This window comes from Triturus cristatus, chromosome 5_2 (assembly GCF_964204655.1).
Source record: "Triturus cristatus chromosome 5_2, aTriCri1.1, whole genome shotgun sequence".
NCBI lineage: Eukaryota > Metazoa > Chordata > Amphibia > Caudata > Salamandridae > Triturus > Triturus cristatus.
The window spans coordinates 845,936,850-845,953,824 of record NC_140588.1 but is presented as its reverse complement, the minus strand read 5'-3'; positions in this window follow the sequence as shown (position 1 = coordinate 845,953,824).

Here is a 16,975-nt window from a genome sequence, read left to right as displayed (position 1 = left end):
TCGCGAGAAATGTGCATGCGCGGGCGTCCGCGCATGCGCATTTGTGTGAAGAAGTTACCGGCAAGCAAGAAGAGGGAGCCCCGGGACGCCGCACTGCAGGTAAGGGCATTTTATTTACTTTTTACATTCTTTAAGGTATTGTAAAATGAGGGTGGGCGGGAGGCGGGCGGCGCGTAGTGGGGCTACGCGGAGCACGAGAGTGTGCTTGAATTTTGCCACACTATGCGCTGCCCCACGTAGCCCCACTACGTCCACTACGCCCAGGGTTATATGACACCCACATGCCTATTGTGTTCTCAATATCACGATTTCTATTTTCTATGTAGTGTATACGTAGGGCCATCCTAAAGATGAGCCTATAGGTTTTGCCCGTCTATTATTAAATATTCTATAAAACGGACCCAGATCTTTTTTTGACTTGAATGAATGTATTTTATGACTTTTGAACAAGTATTTTTTAATTATAATGTGCTGTATATGTTGTTTTTACATCTTTATATTTGTATATACCTTTGAATGCTACTATGTGAGGGCCGCTATGATAGCATCATGAACTCCGGTACTGGATTACTCTAAAAGCCTTCAAGCTACTTGTGTATTGCTCACGCACTTTATTGAACCCTGTTTCCGAACACTGTAAAGGCCATTATGCTGCTCATGTTTTGCACACGCATTTTATTGAATCCTATATTTATGGGTTAACTTCTGGACCCTTGATACTGGCATGTGGGGGTAGCCGATTTTTTTATGTAATACTACAATAAGCTTACACCACTTATGTGTAATTCTCAGCCTCACATAGAGATATGACCGCTTTTATCCAATGGAATGAAATGTATTATATTTTTACTTGTGCTTTTAAGGCAATATAGGCCACAATAAAGATCTTTTTTTTTTTTTTTTTTTTTTGAAAAACCTTTATTGACACAGCAGTTATGTACAGTCACGGGCCTACAACCTCCGAGGCCGGCCGCTAGTATGCAAAAAGGAAACACAGTACAGCCAACAAATGAGCAACCTACACGGGAGGGTGGCCAACAGACCCACAACTAGACTCCATCCAACAAGAAGGTTTTGAATTAACATTTTATGAAAAAGAAACAACAAAACAAAACTAAAACCAGGCATGGAAACTACATAAGCAGGAACTTGCTCTCACATGGGGGGGGGCAACCGCCACTCAGCGGCACTATAAGCAAAAGTTAGTATTAGGCGAGGTAGGAGGGGGGGCAGGGAAAAACCCAAGTACCAATTCCAGGAAGGAACAGGAATAGCCGAGCTAAGGGGACAGAGCTACATCGGAGGCGATCACCAGGGGGGGCGTGCATATATCTCCGCGGTAAGAATTCCACGGACCCCACATCTTGTTCCATTTTTTGGGTTTGCCTCTAGCAACATACACGGTTTTCTCCCGGAACATGCACCAATCCATGTTTTCTTTCCATTTTGACACTGTAGGAGACCTACCCGAGCCCCACAGCTGCGCGATGTCCCTTTTGGCTATCATATTGCCCAGAGTCACCCAGCGCTCCTGGGCCGCGTCACAATCAGTCGGTTCCCACACATTCAACACACAGCGCCGCGCCTCCGGGAGTAAAGCCACACCAGTGACCTCCTCCATCACTGCATGCACCCTAGTCCAGAACCGGACAACCACTGGACACTCCAACAAAATATGGAAAAAGGTACCAAGCAGGCCACAGCCACACCTACATAAACCATCACTCGAGTAGCCCAAGCGAAGCAAACGGGGACCGGTAACATAGACCCTGTGTAATATCTTTAACTGCACAAATCTAAGGCGAGCGGGTATGGCCACTTCTCTCGGCGAGGCTATAGCCGCAACCCAGTCCTCATCGTCCAATTCTAGGCCATCCGCGACCCATACCTCTCGCAGGCGGGTGAGGAGGTCCGCATGGGTATTTATCAATTTTTTATAGATCAGGGAAATGGTGCTGTCTGGCAAGTAACCATCAAGTATACGATCCTCCAAGGGGGAGGCCTCAGGAATATCCGCCGGGGTCGGAAAGGCAGAAAGCAGGGCGTGGCGGACCTGCGCGTAACAAAAGAATTCCCTATCGCTCAGGCTATATTCGGTCCGAAGGACTTCGAACGTTTTAAAAGCGCCCTTCGCCCACAGATCCCCCACTCGGCTAATACCGATCGTGTCCCACTTCTCAAATCCCTTAGTGTGCCACATCCCGCCCAACTCTTCAGAAGCATACAGCGGAGTCGCACGAGTCAGGCGGCCCTTCCAGCCCGTAGCAGCAGTGGCGCCGTGCCAGGCGCGTACAGCATTGTTCGTGGGGCCCGTAAGTTTAGTGCGTCCCTTCTTGGAGTAAAGCATTCGATTGAAATCCCCACCCAGCAACAGTAACTTATCCATCTCATATGCGGGGTTCAAAGCTAGGTCATACGTCCCATGGTTCACTGCCACCAGCTGGGACGCCCAATAATGGGATTAGCGAGCACTCGGGCAGTGTGTCACCCTACTGCTCAATTACTGCGCTAGAGGATAACAGACAGCCGTTTTTAAGCGAACAAAATCTTTTTTTAAAGTTGAATTGTGTTTATTTGTATTACTGTGTTTAAATTTATAATCTTGCAGTCAGCACATTTGGGGCTTACCCACTTTGTCACCAGCATACTCGCGCTCGATACCTGCCGAATCAGGGCAAGGCACCGAGCACCAGGGATTTAGTGGCGGCCATCTTAGGGCGGGACAGAGCGGTGAGAGCGCTCTAGGCTCAGGGATAAAAGGAAACAGTCTTTCTCCGCGATAGCGGACGCGTTTTTAGCGGACGCGCCTCGTCTTCGCCGGAGTCCAGCCAGAGTCAGCCCGTCTGTGCCCGTCCGGGCCAGGCCGGGACTTAGGGCGCATTACTCTGCTCCTACACTATACGGTATGCTAACAGGTGCTGCACTTAGGGCGTTACGCCCCATTAACCATGATAAATGCATAACCCTGAACCCGTTATTAGCTGGCTTACAAACATGCCCTGAATGTACTCTTTCCTTGACTAACTTTCAGCCCTATTGTGAAACCCCACAGAGTACGGTTATCAAACCTCGCCAGCAGGGAGAGAGTTCTAACAATTTTATATTCTACTTGGTTAACTGTCGTTCACTACCTCAACACAAACTAGACATTTTTCATCTTTTAATGGAAAAAAAGACTACCGCCATATTTTTAACCGAGACTTGGCTTCATGAAGGATCAGGTCCAGACGTCGCCACTGCCCTCCCCCCGAGCTATGCTATTGTAAGGAGGGACCGGGTAGGTCAAACAGGAGGGGGCATTGCCATTATTTACAGTAGAGATTTTGTGTGCAATTTTGAACCTGCAGACATTCCTAACTGCGAAGCGGCATTATTTAAAATTACTCTCAGTCCCAATTTTACCTTCTCTGGCGTACTGGTCTATCGACCGCCAGTAAATAATCCCTCCTGGTCAGATAATTTGGTAAATTTTATCTTACCCCAATACCTAAATGCTCAAAACTGTACGGTACTTGGAGATCTAAATCTTCATTTAGAAGATGACACCAATAAGACCTGCAAAAACTTTATAGACGACTATATGGTTTTAGATATGACTTTACGTAATAGGGGTCCTACGCATAAAGCTGGACATTTGTTAGACCCTATCATATCAAACATGAAAGAACTCTCATGGCTTAACACTACTCCCGTTCTCTGGTCAGATCATTTTCTTTTACGTTTCGCTATCTCACTTAAACCTACAAAATGCCCTGTTATGACTCATCCAGAATCTTTTAGGAGAAATTGGAAATCTCTAAATTTGGAGGATCTCAATAACGCGTTGAGGAAAGATCACCCATGCTTAGATGGAGATATGGAAAGTATAGCAGAAGCTACACAAATATGGCTAAATGGTGCAGCGGATTCTTGCCTGCCCTTATCCCGCTGCAAAGGAAAAATACATCGCCCTCCTGCCCCCTGGTACACAGAAGCTCTTAAGAAAGAAAAATCTACATGTAAGACTCTGGAGAGGCTGTGGCGTAAAAACTATGAACTCCATCAAAAAGAAGTCTACCGAAAGGCCAGAAATAGCTATCATTCAGCATGCATGAAAGCTAAAGCATTCTATGTTACTACCAGCATTAACATGGCCGTAAATAAATCCCAGACTCTCTTCAATACCGTAAGAGAGCTGGCTGGTGAAAATTCAAGAGCGGAACCTACCCCTCTTAATACCCAACAGTGTCAGGACCTGGCTTCGTTTTTTACTGATAAAATTGAGAACATTGTCTCTAACATCAAAAGGGACAGCATGACCACGCATAAACAATATAACATCCCTCAACTTTTCAGAGGAAATTGTCATCTTGGGGCCTGGCCTCCTATTAATCTGGATATACTGAAGGAACTATTAAAATCGATCAAATCGGGTTCTCCACGTGACACCCTCCCTATCAGTATTTTAAGTAAATGAGAGGACTCTGCTATGATCTCCATAGCTGAGATATTGAACGCCTCCATTGAGCAGGCCACAGTTCCTGCTCTATGGAAACATGCTATGGTCAGTCCTCTACTTAAAAAGCTGGCCGCAGACCCTATGATATTGGCCAATTACCGCCCTATTTCATTACTGCCTGCCTTCTCAAAAATTCTTGAGAGGCACATCCACAAAGCACTCTCATTCTATGTGGAAAATAACGAGCTTCTTCACTCGTCCCAATCTGGATTTAGGAGTGGTTATTCCGCCGAGACGGCCCTACTTGGGGTCACAGATGGATGACGGCCAAACGGTAGCATTGGTCTTGTTGGACTTAAGTGCGGCCTTCGACACCATCTCTCACTCCATACTGCTTGACAGGTTGGGGGAGAATGGTGTCGAAGGCAAGGCACTGGAGTGGATTAGATCATACTTATCCCTCCGCACTTTCCAGATCTCCTCCTCGGAGGCATGCTCTGAGATATTCCACTCTCCTCATGGTGTGCCACAGGGATCGATCCTGAGCCCTTTGTTTTTTAATTTGTACCTACGTCCATTAGCCAACCTTGCAGAAAATTTTGGTCTTACTTTAATGACTTATGCAGATGACTCTCAAATTCTGTTCTCACTTTCTAAATCTGACTCATCTGCTCCATCTGCATTGAAAATAGGCCTTCAGGAAATATTTAATTGGATGCCAGCTAACCAACTTAAATTAAATGGGGAGAAAACAGAGGTCCTCCTTTTAGGAAACAGTAAAGATCTCTGGAGTGATCCCCATTGGCCATCATCATTTGGTAAACTTCCACCTCCAGCCTCTCAGGTTAGAAACCTTGGGGTCATCATAGATGATAGTTTATCTATGACTCAGCAAGCCAACAGAGTGGCAGGCACATGTTTTGCCATTCTTAAATGGCTTCGCAAAATTGCCTGGATGTTACCTCCTACCACCCAGAAGACCGTAGTCAATGCCTTAGTGACATCTCGGCTTGATTACGGAAACATCTTGTATCTGGGCTCAAACAAAGCGGTAATAAGACGTCTGCAATTGGTGCAAAACGCTGCTGCCAGACTGCTTTGCAGAATCCCTAGATCCGTTAGGATCACCAAACATCTTAGGGACCTGCATTGGCTCAGGGTCGAAAACCGGATCCGTTTCAAAACCCTGACCTACCTATTTAAAATCAAAGCTGGTACTGCCCCTAAATATCTACAGGACCTTGTTCAACCCTACCTCCCCAATCGCAGCCTCCGTTCTGGTACTGCTGCGAATTTTGTGGTACCAAGGTTCAAATGGGCTAGAATAGGCGGCAGATCATTTTCCTATTTGGGCCCAACTCTGTGGAACACTTTACCCATTCATATACGCAAGGAGGAAAACTTCATGACTTTTAGAAAAAGTGTAAAAACCTGGTTGTTCGACAAATAAGTGCTTTAATTGTTTTCTATCCAGTTGGTTTGTGCGATTCGCTGGTCCGGCGCCGGGAAACCCTTTGTGGGTAGCTGTGCGCCTTACAAGTGTTATAAAATAAAATAAATAAATAAATAAAATAATACCTTCTGATATCAGGAAGAGCTATGCCACCATCGTACCATGGAAGAGTCAGCTTAGCAAGAGCGATACGTGGTCTCCCATCCCACACCAGCTGTCGCTGCAGGCTTTCCACCTCCCGAAAATACCGTGTAGGCACCACGTCCAGCGTATTCTGTAGGGCGTACAAAAAACGTGGCAGAGACATCATTTTAAATAAGGCCGCCCTGCCCAGCGGCGATAACGGAAGCCTCTGCCAACGAACTACGTCAGCCCGAAGCCGCTGAAGCGGTGGCAGCAGATTCAGAGAGTAACGAACCGCTGAACTCAAGGAGACGTGAATGCCTAAGTATTTAAATCCAGACTGAGAGATTTGAATCGGACAGCCGCGAGGGAGAGGAGGGGGGTCGCCAACCAACACATATACACAGGACTTGGCCCAATTAATAACAAGCCCAGAATTGCGGCCGAAGGAGGTCAAAACATCGAACAACACTATGATTTCCGCGGCGAGGTGAGGTAGAGCATAATGTCATCAGTGTATAGTGACACACGGTCCTCAAATGTCGGAGACCACCGGATACCCGCCATAGAGGGCTCCCACCTCAGCCACGCCGCCAGGGGTTCCAACGCAAGAGCAAAAAGAAGCGGGGACAGGGGGCAACCTGGCGGGTACCCTTCCCAAGCACAAAGGGGGCCGACACCCTACCATTCACCACCACCTGCACCAGCGGCTCCACATACAACAGTTTCACCCATTTAATGAATCCGGGTCCAAAACCAAACTTGGCCAGTGCCGCCCAAAGATACGACCATTCCAGCGTATCGAACGCCATCGTGGCGTCCAAGGACGCCAAAATGGTGGGCTCTTGGATACAATCGACCCTTGCGAGAACTCCATGTAGGCGCCTCAGGTTCAACGCGGTGTTGCGATGCGGAATAAAACCAGATTGATCCGGATGAACCAGGTCGCCAATTACAGTAATCAGTCGATTTGCCAGGACCTTTGCAAGAATCTTTGGCTCGGCATTTAGGAGTGAGATAGGCCTATACGATGCACAACAGTCTCGCGGCTTACCCTCTTTATGGAGAACCACAATAGTTGCAAGCCGTTGGTCCAGCGGAAGGGAGCCTACCTCAAGCGACGCATTAAACATCTCACGGAGATGAGGCGCCAGCTTCTCTGGACGAAGCTTGTACAGCTCGATCGGCAGACCATTCGGGCCCAAGGCCTTTCCGGAGCGGACCGCGCGAATTGCCAGTGCTATCTCATCATTCGTCAATGCCGCATCCATCAAATCTCTGTCGGAGACAGAGAGGCATGGCAATGTAATATCTCGTAACAATTGGCGAGAGTCATCCTCCGGCCTATCCGAGACCGACGTATAGACGTCACGCAGATGATCTGCAAAACAAGTCACTATCTCTCCGGGATCTGTGACACTCACACCGTCAGCGCGCACAATCACCGGAACCACACGATTCACTCTTTCGCTCTTTTCCAGCCACGCAATCAATTTTCCAGCCTTGTCACCCACATCATACAAGCGCCCCTGCTGTTCCTGACTAGTGAGCTTGGCAGCATTCGTAACCAGCGCCCTATAGTCCGACTGCTTAAGGCTAAGGGCGTGAAGTTTCTCCCTCGTGACTCCCCGCCCAAGATCCCCTTCCATACTAGTTATGTCAGACTCCAGGTGCACCACCTCTTCGTTTTTACGCTTTTTAGCAAGGGAGATCAGGGATAGGGCCTGCCCACGGATCACCACCTTAAAGGCCTCCTACAATGTCAAAGCTGACGAGACGGAAACTTGGTTTTCCGCGAAAAACCGGTCCAGAGACTTCACCAATTGGGCACGAACTGTGGGGTCACGGAGATACCAGGGGTTAATCGGTGCCACCCTCCCCCCAGCCCCCAAGGCAATATCCAAGTGGAGCAGCACCGGGGAATGATCCGAGATTCCACGAGCAAGATGTTTAACTTCCCCAATCATTGGGGCTTGGGCAGCCGGCATCAGCACATAGTCCAATCTAGACAGGGAGTCGTGGGCCCCAGAGTGAAACGTAAACTGAGCCAGCCCCGGGTGCATCGCTCTCCAACAGTCAACTAGTCCCATAGTGTCAATAAAACCACCTAACCAAGAATGCGCCCCAGGGAGGTCTCTGGGCGGGTGTCGATCCTCTCTACCAGACACAACAGAGTTGAAATCCCCACCAACCAGCAACAGGCCCTCAGGGAGCCCGAGCAATAGACCTCCCAGATCCGCGAAGGTGGTAGTCTGCAACCCAGGGGGGACGTAAACTGAAACCAAACACAAAGTCTTACCCTCCCACCAGCCAACCAGCACTACGTAACGCCCCCGATCATCGTGCTTCACCTCGTTAATTTCCAGTGGGAGAGAGGCTCGGACCAGAATGCCTGCCCCTCTGGATCCAGTGGTAAAGCCGGAATGGGCCACCAAACGGTAGCCCCGTCTATTCAATGCCTGACAGGAGTTGCCCACCAAATGCGTCTCTTGTAGGAAGACGACATCAGGAGAGAGACGCTTCAGATATTGTAGCACCACCCCTCACTTCACACGGTCCCCCAAACCATTGACATTCCATGTTAAAATATGCAACCCCCTACCCCCCATCCCAACCACAACGATCATCCCACCCACTACGAGAGCAAAAAACAGAACATCGATCACCTGGTATAAAACAAACCTGAAACAACAACAACTCCCCCACCACCACCCCCCCAACTCCCGTGACACACCCCCCCACCCTGCACCCCTGCACTAGAACATCTAGCCACCCCAACTCGCAGTGTGCCTGTCGCCCCGACATAAACCTAGTCTACGAAAAGAAAGAAAACCCCCCTAGAGGAGGAAGAGTCTCACCAGATACCCCGCAGCCCCCGACACAAAAGGAAGGGCAATGCAGTCCCGTGTACTAGGTCACCCCCGACCAAAGTCTGAGTTCAACACACGATTAGCCAGGAACCATAGTTCAGTAGTTCACGGGTGCTCCGCCGAGCCACCTCCGTCGTCCTCGGCCCGCTCTTCTCCCCCGCGTCGACGATGCAATGTATCAAGCCATTCCTCCACCGCATCAGGCCGGTCGAAAAAGTGGGTCCGGTCCTCCAGTTCAACACGAAGCTTAGCCGGGAAAAGCATGGCGTACTTCAGTCCCATGTCTCTTAATCGCCGTTTCACCGTCAGAAACCCCATGCGCTGTTTTTGGACCGCCTGAGTAAAGTCAGGATAAAAGCTAACGTCCACGTTCTCATACTTCAGTGGGCCATTTACACGGGAGGTCTGTAGGATGGCGTCGCGGTCCCTAAAGTTAAAGATCCTGGCGATGATGGGTCGCGGCGGGGCCCCCGGCTTCGGCCGTCCCCCCGGAACTCTGTGGGCCCGCTCCACCATGAAGTATTTACTGAGGCCCTTTGGCACGAGGTGGTTCAGGATCAGTTCCTCCACAAAAAGATCCACTGACCCATCCTCCGACCTCTCCGGCACAACTACAATGCGCACGTTATTGCGCCGTGCCCAGCCTTCAAAATCCTCCAGCCGCTTGACCGAAAGGTCGGTGAGGGCCCTCAGACTGTGAAGCTCCGTCTGCAGGTCAGTAACATCTTTCGTAAGGCCCGAAGTCGTGAGAGCAAGTGAATTGACCCTGTCGCTGGTTTTCAAAAGGTCCGCTCTGAGTAGGTTAACATCAATTGACACAGTGTCCAGCTTGTGGGCCAGAGAGTCCTTCATGGCGTCGATGGCACCCATGACATCGTTGAGTGTCAGTTCCGCCGAGGATGACGGTCCCTCCCGAGCCACCTCCGCGAGCCCACTCGGACCAGGAGACCCCTTCTGATGGGCATACCGATCCATATTATTCGTCTGCACATAGCCACCTCTCCGGGTAACCTTGGGCCTTAGCTTGTCCCCATCCAGTCGGGCCGCCATTACACGGCCGGGGAAACCAACTCTTGGATGCCCGTGTGTTGTAGTGGTTCCCTGGGGGGAGCACACCGCAATCAGTGGTAGACAGCTCCCGCTACCGATATCACCCGCCGGCCTCCGAGCTGCTCAGATGTGGAGCCTCCGCAGGCGCCCGCCCTCCACGTCACTGAGGAGAGGCGAAAGCGAAAGTGAAACCCGGGGGGCAACGGGTCAGCCCGAAGCTCCGGATCCGTTGTTGTTCAATTGGGACACGGGGAAGATGCCAACCCGAGTCCGGAGCAGCGCCGCGGAGCAGGCCTCTTGTCCAAAGACCGAAGAAGTAAAGTTCCCAAAGTCCGATTTGAGTTCTGAGAACAGGAGTATCCTCAGCGTAGGTTCGCCCGTAGTATTCCTTCAAAATATCAGGATGAAATCCAGGATAATCGTGGGAGGCTGCGTGGACCCCGGGAGCCCTGTGCCTACGCGTCCATCATGGTTGGGCGCTAGGCTCCTCCCCCCCACAATAAAGATCTTTGATGATGAAGATGATCATGATCAGACTCAATGTTTTGTCTTTTGGATTTTGCCATGCCTTCCATGTTTAGGCACAGAGCTTTCTAAATAAGGATATGGCAATATAAGCAAATCTTGGGTGCTTTAAATAGACCTGGTTGCCAGACACTTTTTGCTTGAAGCATTGCCTAGAAACCAGATTTTTCAGCCTGCCAAGTTCTTATGAGCCTTCCATGCGTGAAAGAAGTAGCTGAAAGGCTTGCAGGTTCACACACCCAGAACTAGCCCTTTAGAGCCGGTCAAAAGATGAGGCACTCCAAAATGCCCACGACCACTAGAGTAATTCACTGTTGGGCCACTCTAAACCCAGACAAGCTGCCCGCTCTGCTGCACCTATAATAGGGGTGAGTACATATAACAGGGCTCACTCACAGAAAGAATCTCCACACACATTTTTTTTTAACATAACTGCCTTACATTGATTGGTAGAGCAGAATAAACTAGGCTATTCATCATGTTGACAGAAATGAAAAAAAAATAACAGGAAGCAGAATGTGACTACTTCCTATATGATTAATTCAGGAAGAAGAAGCAGTCAGCTTTGCAGTTGATTACGGATTTGCATTGAAAAGTAAACCATTTCTGTTGCCAAAGGTGACCTCTCGCCCAGTAAGGACTGTGACGAATATGTATGAGGAGATAGTGCAGTGATTTGAAGGACATGAGTTTGAATCCTGGCAAGGTAGACTCATCTTTCCAAGGTGGGTAAAATCAGTACTATAATTTGGGCAATAGCAGCATCTGATATTTGGAATGCATAAGTGGAGTGTTTACCATTATGAACAAATACGGAGGCAGATTTATCAAGAGGTTGCACAGAAAATCATTCTAACTTGCTGTGAGTTTTCGACAAGGGGAAAACATCACAGAAACAGGCTCCCTAGCAGCCGCGGTCCGTGCAGGTAACAGGGTGGGGTGGTGGGGCCGGGTAAGGGGGAATTTCGAGGGACGATGCTGAGGGAACTTTAAATAAATAATTAATTTTCCCTCTACATTGTCCCTCGAAATGCCCCCTTACCCGGCCCCACCGCTCCACCGCTGTTACCTGCAAGGACCGTGGCTGCTCACTAGCACTCATCAGCTCTCAAACAGGATCACACCTTTAAACTATAGTGCAAACATGTGTATGAAATGTCTTGCTTAGGTGTGTACTAGAAGCGTACCTTTCCAGTACAAAAAATCTAGGCAAAGACAAGATATACTGTAAAACTTTTCAAACTTTTTATGTGTGATCTAAAAATGAAGCACAAGTGCAAAGGTTGGGAATTTTTAGAGAAAGAAAAATATTTCTCTTCTCCAAGTTAATATTAGAGATTGGAGGATGTGTTATTTTTGTATAAAACTTGTCTGCAAATGGTAGTGGACAGGACTTGAGCTCAAAAATATGAATTTTAGAATAGGAATTCCAGTGTAAAAAACCCATGGGATGCATGTTTGATGCAAAGTAACGCAAAACTGCACAAAGCGTTACATTGCGTTGCATTCAGACAATTTTCCAGCAAATGTTGTGCTTGAAGGTAAATGACACTTAAACACTCTGCTGGATTTCATAGCTTTTGATGACTTTGCACATGCCACAACCTCTAGATACATTTTCCCCTTAATTTATAAAAGAATTGTTTGCACTGCATAGGAAAATGCATTTCCTAATGTATTCAGAGGTCGTGGCCTTCACAGATCTCCAACCAAATTCAAGAACGGTGCATTTATTGTCCTGAAAAAAGGTTTATGTGAAGGAAAAAATCCAGAATGTAATTTTTAGCTTTCCAGCAAAGGGGACGTAAAATTTTGATCTATATCAATGCCTGCGTTCTTACCCCGGAAAACAAATAGGTATTTGCAGAACCCATGTAGTCATTAACAGTCCCAGAACCAAGAACATATGTCCCCAAGTCCTGGGCAATAGCTTACAGTGTGAACAGATAACAGAATTTCAGACTGTGCTCTGCTTTATTGCTCTCTATGTAGAGATTTTCTTTGTGTGTGTTTTGTTCCACAATTTAACTATGCAAAATGTATACTTTGCATTTGACACTATAGATAAGAGTGGGACATGTCACTATATTCATAAAACTCTTAACAATACATCCTGTATTCTAAAAAAAACAATTAGCATGGGTTGTCCCATAAGGTCCATGATGTGAACTGTCGTTGTGTGCCCTTATCTGGTCTGGCTGGCAAACGACTCCATATGCTTGTTCAGTTCTAAGGATAATAGATTTATCACTTAAAATCCATAGGCGTTCATTGCACCCCTGAATTCCCCTCTGTCCACTTCAATGCTAAGCACTGAGTTAATCTCCTTGAACTTGTCTTAATTGACACACTGAAGTTCCATTACTGGAATATAATGGAGCTATAATGCATACAATTCTAAAAGGATGCGCCATGAATTGATCCTTGGGTTTGGCCTGACGCCATTTGTCTATGCATCTGATAATTGAAAGTTTCATTTTTTAAAGAGTATTTGTCTCTCCCCTCCTGCTCTATTGTGTGTTTTTTAATTTCTCGGATGTTGAGGTTCAACAACTTCAGTGAATTCAGGTTTGGAGATTTACAGATCCCATTGCTTATTAGTTTCATTTTCATGTTTTTAACATATATCCAGCGCTCTAATTCGATAGATAAAAATTAATGTAGTTCATGTCCCCTTGAATTACATTTCTGTAGAAATGTGTATTACTACCATCTTGAGCAATGGTTAAAAGAAGGTTATAAACTATTTTGTTATGTGTGTGTCTCCGTGGATATTTTCCCTACTTATTTGCACATGCGTTCAATGTTCTGAGAGAACCTGGTTGTGATGCTTGGTTTGCAAAAATCATGTTTGTTTGGAATATCGTTTGCTGTCTTAACTCTGCTTTTACTTTCGTTTTTGATCCTGCCAGTACAGTGTTGTTGAAAGGTGCATGTCCCTACTTCTTACAAGTTGGAACCTGCAACCAATACAACTGGAGTAAAGGATGGCAGGATACTGATAGCTGGCTACTAATTATGTCTGAGTATTATCGGCAGCCTCCTAGTTTAAATCCAATCATAAAAGTCTCAAATGATCATTAAGGCACTTTCTTGGGGTCAACTAGCCCTTTAACACAGATTATGGCTTCCCCTACCCTCATCCACTAGGTCAGGAGAACCCTGCTTGTCTGGCAGACATCTTATTGCCTTTTGTGTCACTACCAAGCAGTGGTTGCACACAGTGACGGTTCTCTTAAATAGTGCCAAGTAGAAACATAAAATGATGATAACTCAAAATTATTATCATTTTATGCTTCCTGTTCTGCTGTTTTGTGGGCAGGAGGCGGGTGGGTGGGGCTGTTCTGCTCTCGCAATGACTATTTGGTCGGCCCTCCCAAGCCACCCAAACCACTCATCCACACTTTACCCATTCTCCATGCAGGCTGCATGCAGCCTGCATGGAGAACATGCCCAGCCCTCCAGCCCCTTTCACAGCACTCAAACCAATCACAATGTTGCATTGTAGCATTATGATTGGCCTAGGGGAGGGAGCCTGGTTGCCTGCTTCCTGCTACTGGAGTCGGAGACCGAGAGCAGGAGCAGGACGCGAGACCCGGCCTCCAGGTAAGTTTTGTTTTATTCCCCCACCCAGCCGACCCCCATGACACCAATCCCCACAAAATCCTGATCAAAACCACCATGCCCACCCTTACATCCACGAGCCATGCAGGCCACCACTGGTTGCATAGGAGGCATACCGGTCGCTGAACCCTACTTATCAAACTTTTTGGATTTTACTGAAACAAACCTCTCCCTACCCTGAATCACAGGCTTGTTCCTGAAAAATAAAAGCAGACATTGGCAATACCAACAGGTCTGGTTTATGAATGAAAGTGCCTTTTGTGTCATTGTTGGTTGTAGGCACCCAATAAGTCATCATACATGCAGTCTGTCACTCATCTTTGCACTCATCCATCCATTGACTCATTACTGCATGACCCTCTGTCACAACCACAATAAAACAGACGCAAGATCAACAACAAATGTGCAATAAATTGAAAGAATGCAAATATTAAAGAAAACATGACAGCCATATGCTTGCAAAAATGAAACACAGCAGTAGGATTTTCATCTTGCAGAGGTATTACAACTAATCTATCATTGTTGTCAAGTTCCAGCATAGCCACCTCATTCAGAACCAACGTTTTTATCATCTTGGAATGGGAAAACAATGGTACACTATGGAAACAGCATTCCATAATGATCTCCTAGTTTTGATGATGCAGCCACGTGGGATTTGGAGTAATACAGGTGAAATGCATTGGAAGTAAGTGACCTGTTAGCACTGTCTGCAGAGCTGTAGTACCCTCTTGAAGAATATTAAAATAAAATGAGGAGAAGCAAAGAAATGAAAGGGGAACGATAAAATGAGAAAATTGATAACTAATGGACTGTCCAACCACCCTAAACATTGAAAGGCCCTCATTTTCAGGTGGAAATATATATGTGTGATCACAAAATACCGTCATTCACAGGGCAAGAGAACAAGAGCTGATATAGATTGTACCAACACCGTATGCGTTGGGCCGTCATGCATGGAAGCAGAGTGTAAATGGCATTCAGACAAACTAGAGGCAGAAAAGAGCTGGCCCAAAGGCCCTCTATGTACCTACATGGCTATAGATTTAAATATACATAAAGTTGTGTGTTTTATTCAATTAGTTTTTTTATCTGACAATTCTTGCAGGCAGCTAAGAAGACATTTTATCAAGAATAATACAGTACAAATCTTCTCCCCCTCTGGTTGATCAGAGGCAGTAATCAACACCAAATGCCTTACCTACAAAGGTCATGTACAGATAATCAACAACCCACCCTTGAATCTCGAGTGATTTTAACATATGCTTTTCACAATCACTATATAAGTCCTACTGCATTTATTGTAACTTTTAATAACACATAGATCAGACCTGTGGCAATACAAATGTTTTCCTAGTGAACCTATCAAGCCGGCAGCTCTTATGAAAATTAAATTAATATTTGATTTATAAAGCACACTACTACCCAGGGGAGTCTAGGCACTAAGCTCGGGAGGAAGAAAAACCTAAAGGACTATGAAGACACGAGAGGTAAGATGACTTACCAATTGAAAAGCTAGGATTTAAGGCTTTCTTGAGAGCTGAAGGCATGGAGTTCCACAGCTTGGCCATTCATGTTACAAAGCTTATGACTCGCCAGTTGGATCTTCTGAATTGCGGGATAACTTGATTAAATGTGGAAGAGGAGTGAAGGGATCTTTTGGGGGTATACCATTGAAAGCGTTGTTTGAGATAATCAGATTCCAAGTTGTGAAACACTTTAAAGGCAATACAAAGGGCCTTGAATTCTATATGTTTTTTATGGGAAGCAAATGGAGCTGAGAGAGGGCATGCAACACTGATTAGTGAAGAGGTCTTTGCAGTAATGAAGTTTAGACATGATAAGTGTAGAGATTCGGTAAATTATGTGGGATGAAAGGAAAGACTTTAATAAGCGTCTTTAGCATAAAAAAGATGGAGGTGATAGAGTGTATATGGCCTTCGAAGGAGAGTTTATCATCAAAGTAAGCTCCTAAGTTCTTTACTTCGGTGACAGGGGAGGGAAGCCCTCCAAGCTCCTGAGGACACCACCTAGGAGACCAAAATGATTGGTTTCTACCAAATAGCAAAACCTCTGTCTTTCCTGAATTACATTTTAGACAATTATTAGCCATGCAATTCCCGATCTGGAGCATGCAGTCATGAAATTGAGTAGCAGTATCATCAGGATTGCTGGCCACTGGTACCACAATCTGGGTGTCGTCGGTGTCTGATGCAACTGTGAAGTGAAACGATTTCATTAGGCTGGCTAAGGGGGTCACATAAAGGCAGTGGCGGCTGGTAATAATGGGCATCGAGGGCGTTGCCCTCCCAGTTTTGGAGCGAGAAAAGGGAGAAAATAACACCACATGGATTGGAGCAGCTTGCCAGTTTTAAATCATGGCATGCTCATTGCTTGGTGCGCCAATTGACCACTTCTACCCTAAGAAAGTAACATTTTTAATATAATTGTTTTTTGAGGTCGGACCCTTGGACGATAGTCCACTCCTACTCATGTGCTGAACTAGGCGAGGAATCTTCCTCGCCCTTGAGGCACAAGCGAGGAGAGTGACATCAGCCTGATGGGAGTGGCTGAACCAAGCAGCAGTGAATAGGCTGCATATGGGGCGCTTCTGATGTGGCCCTGGGCACGGTCAGCAGATCCCCATTCACATTAAGGGGAAGGGGTGGGGCTGGCCGACAGCAACACAGTGCAGTGGGTGGCAACAATTGTACTGTTAGGCGGCTTTACCATTGGATAATGGAAGCTGCTGGCGGTGTGGGTTATTGAGTTCAGTAGTTAAGCTCTTCTTCCGGGAATTATCTCATGTTGGCTGACTGTTTATGGCGTGCAACGCAACGGACGGACACCATCAAGCTGCTCCAGTTGAGTCGATCTAAAGTGACCTACAGGGCT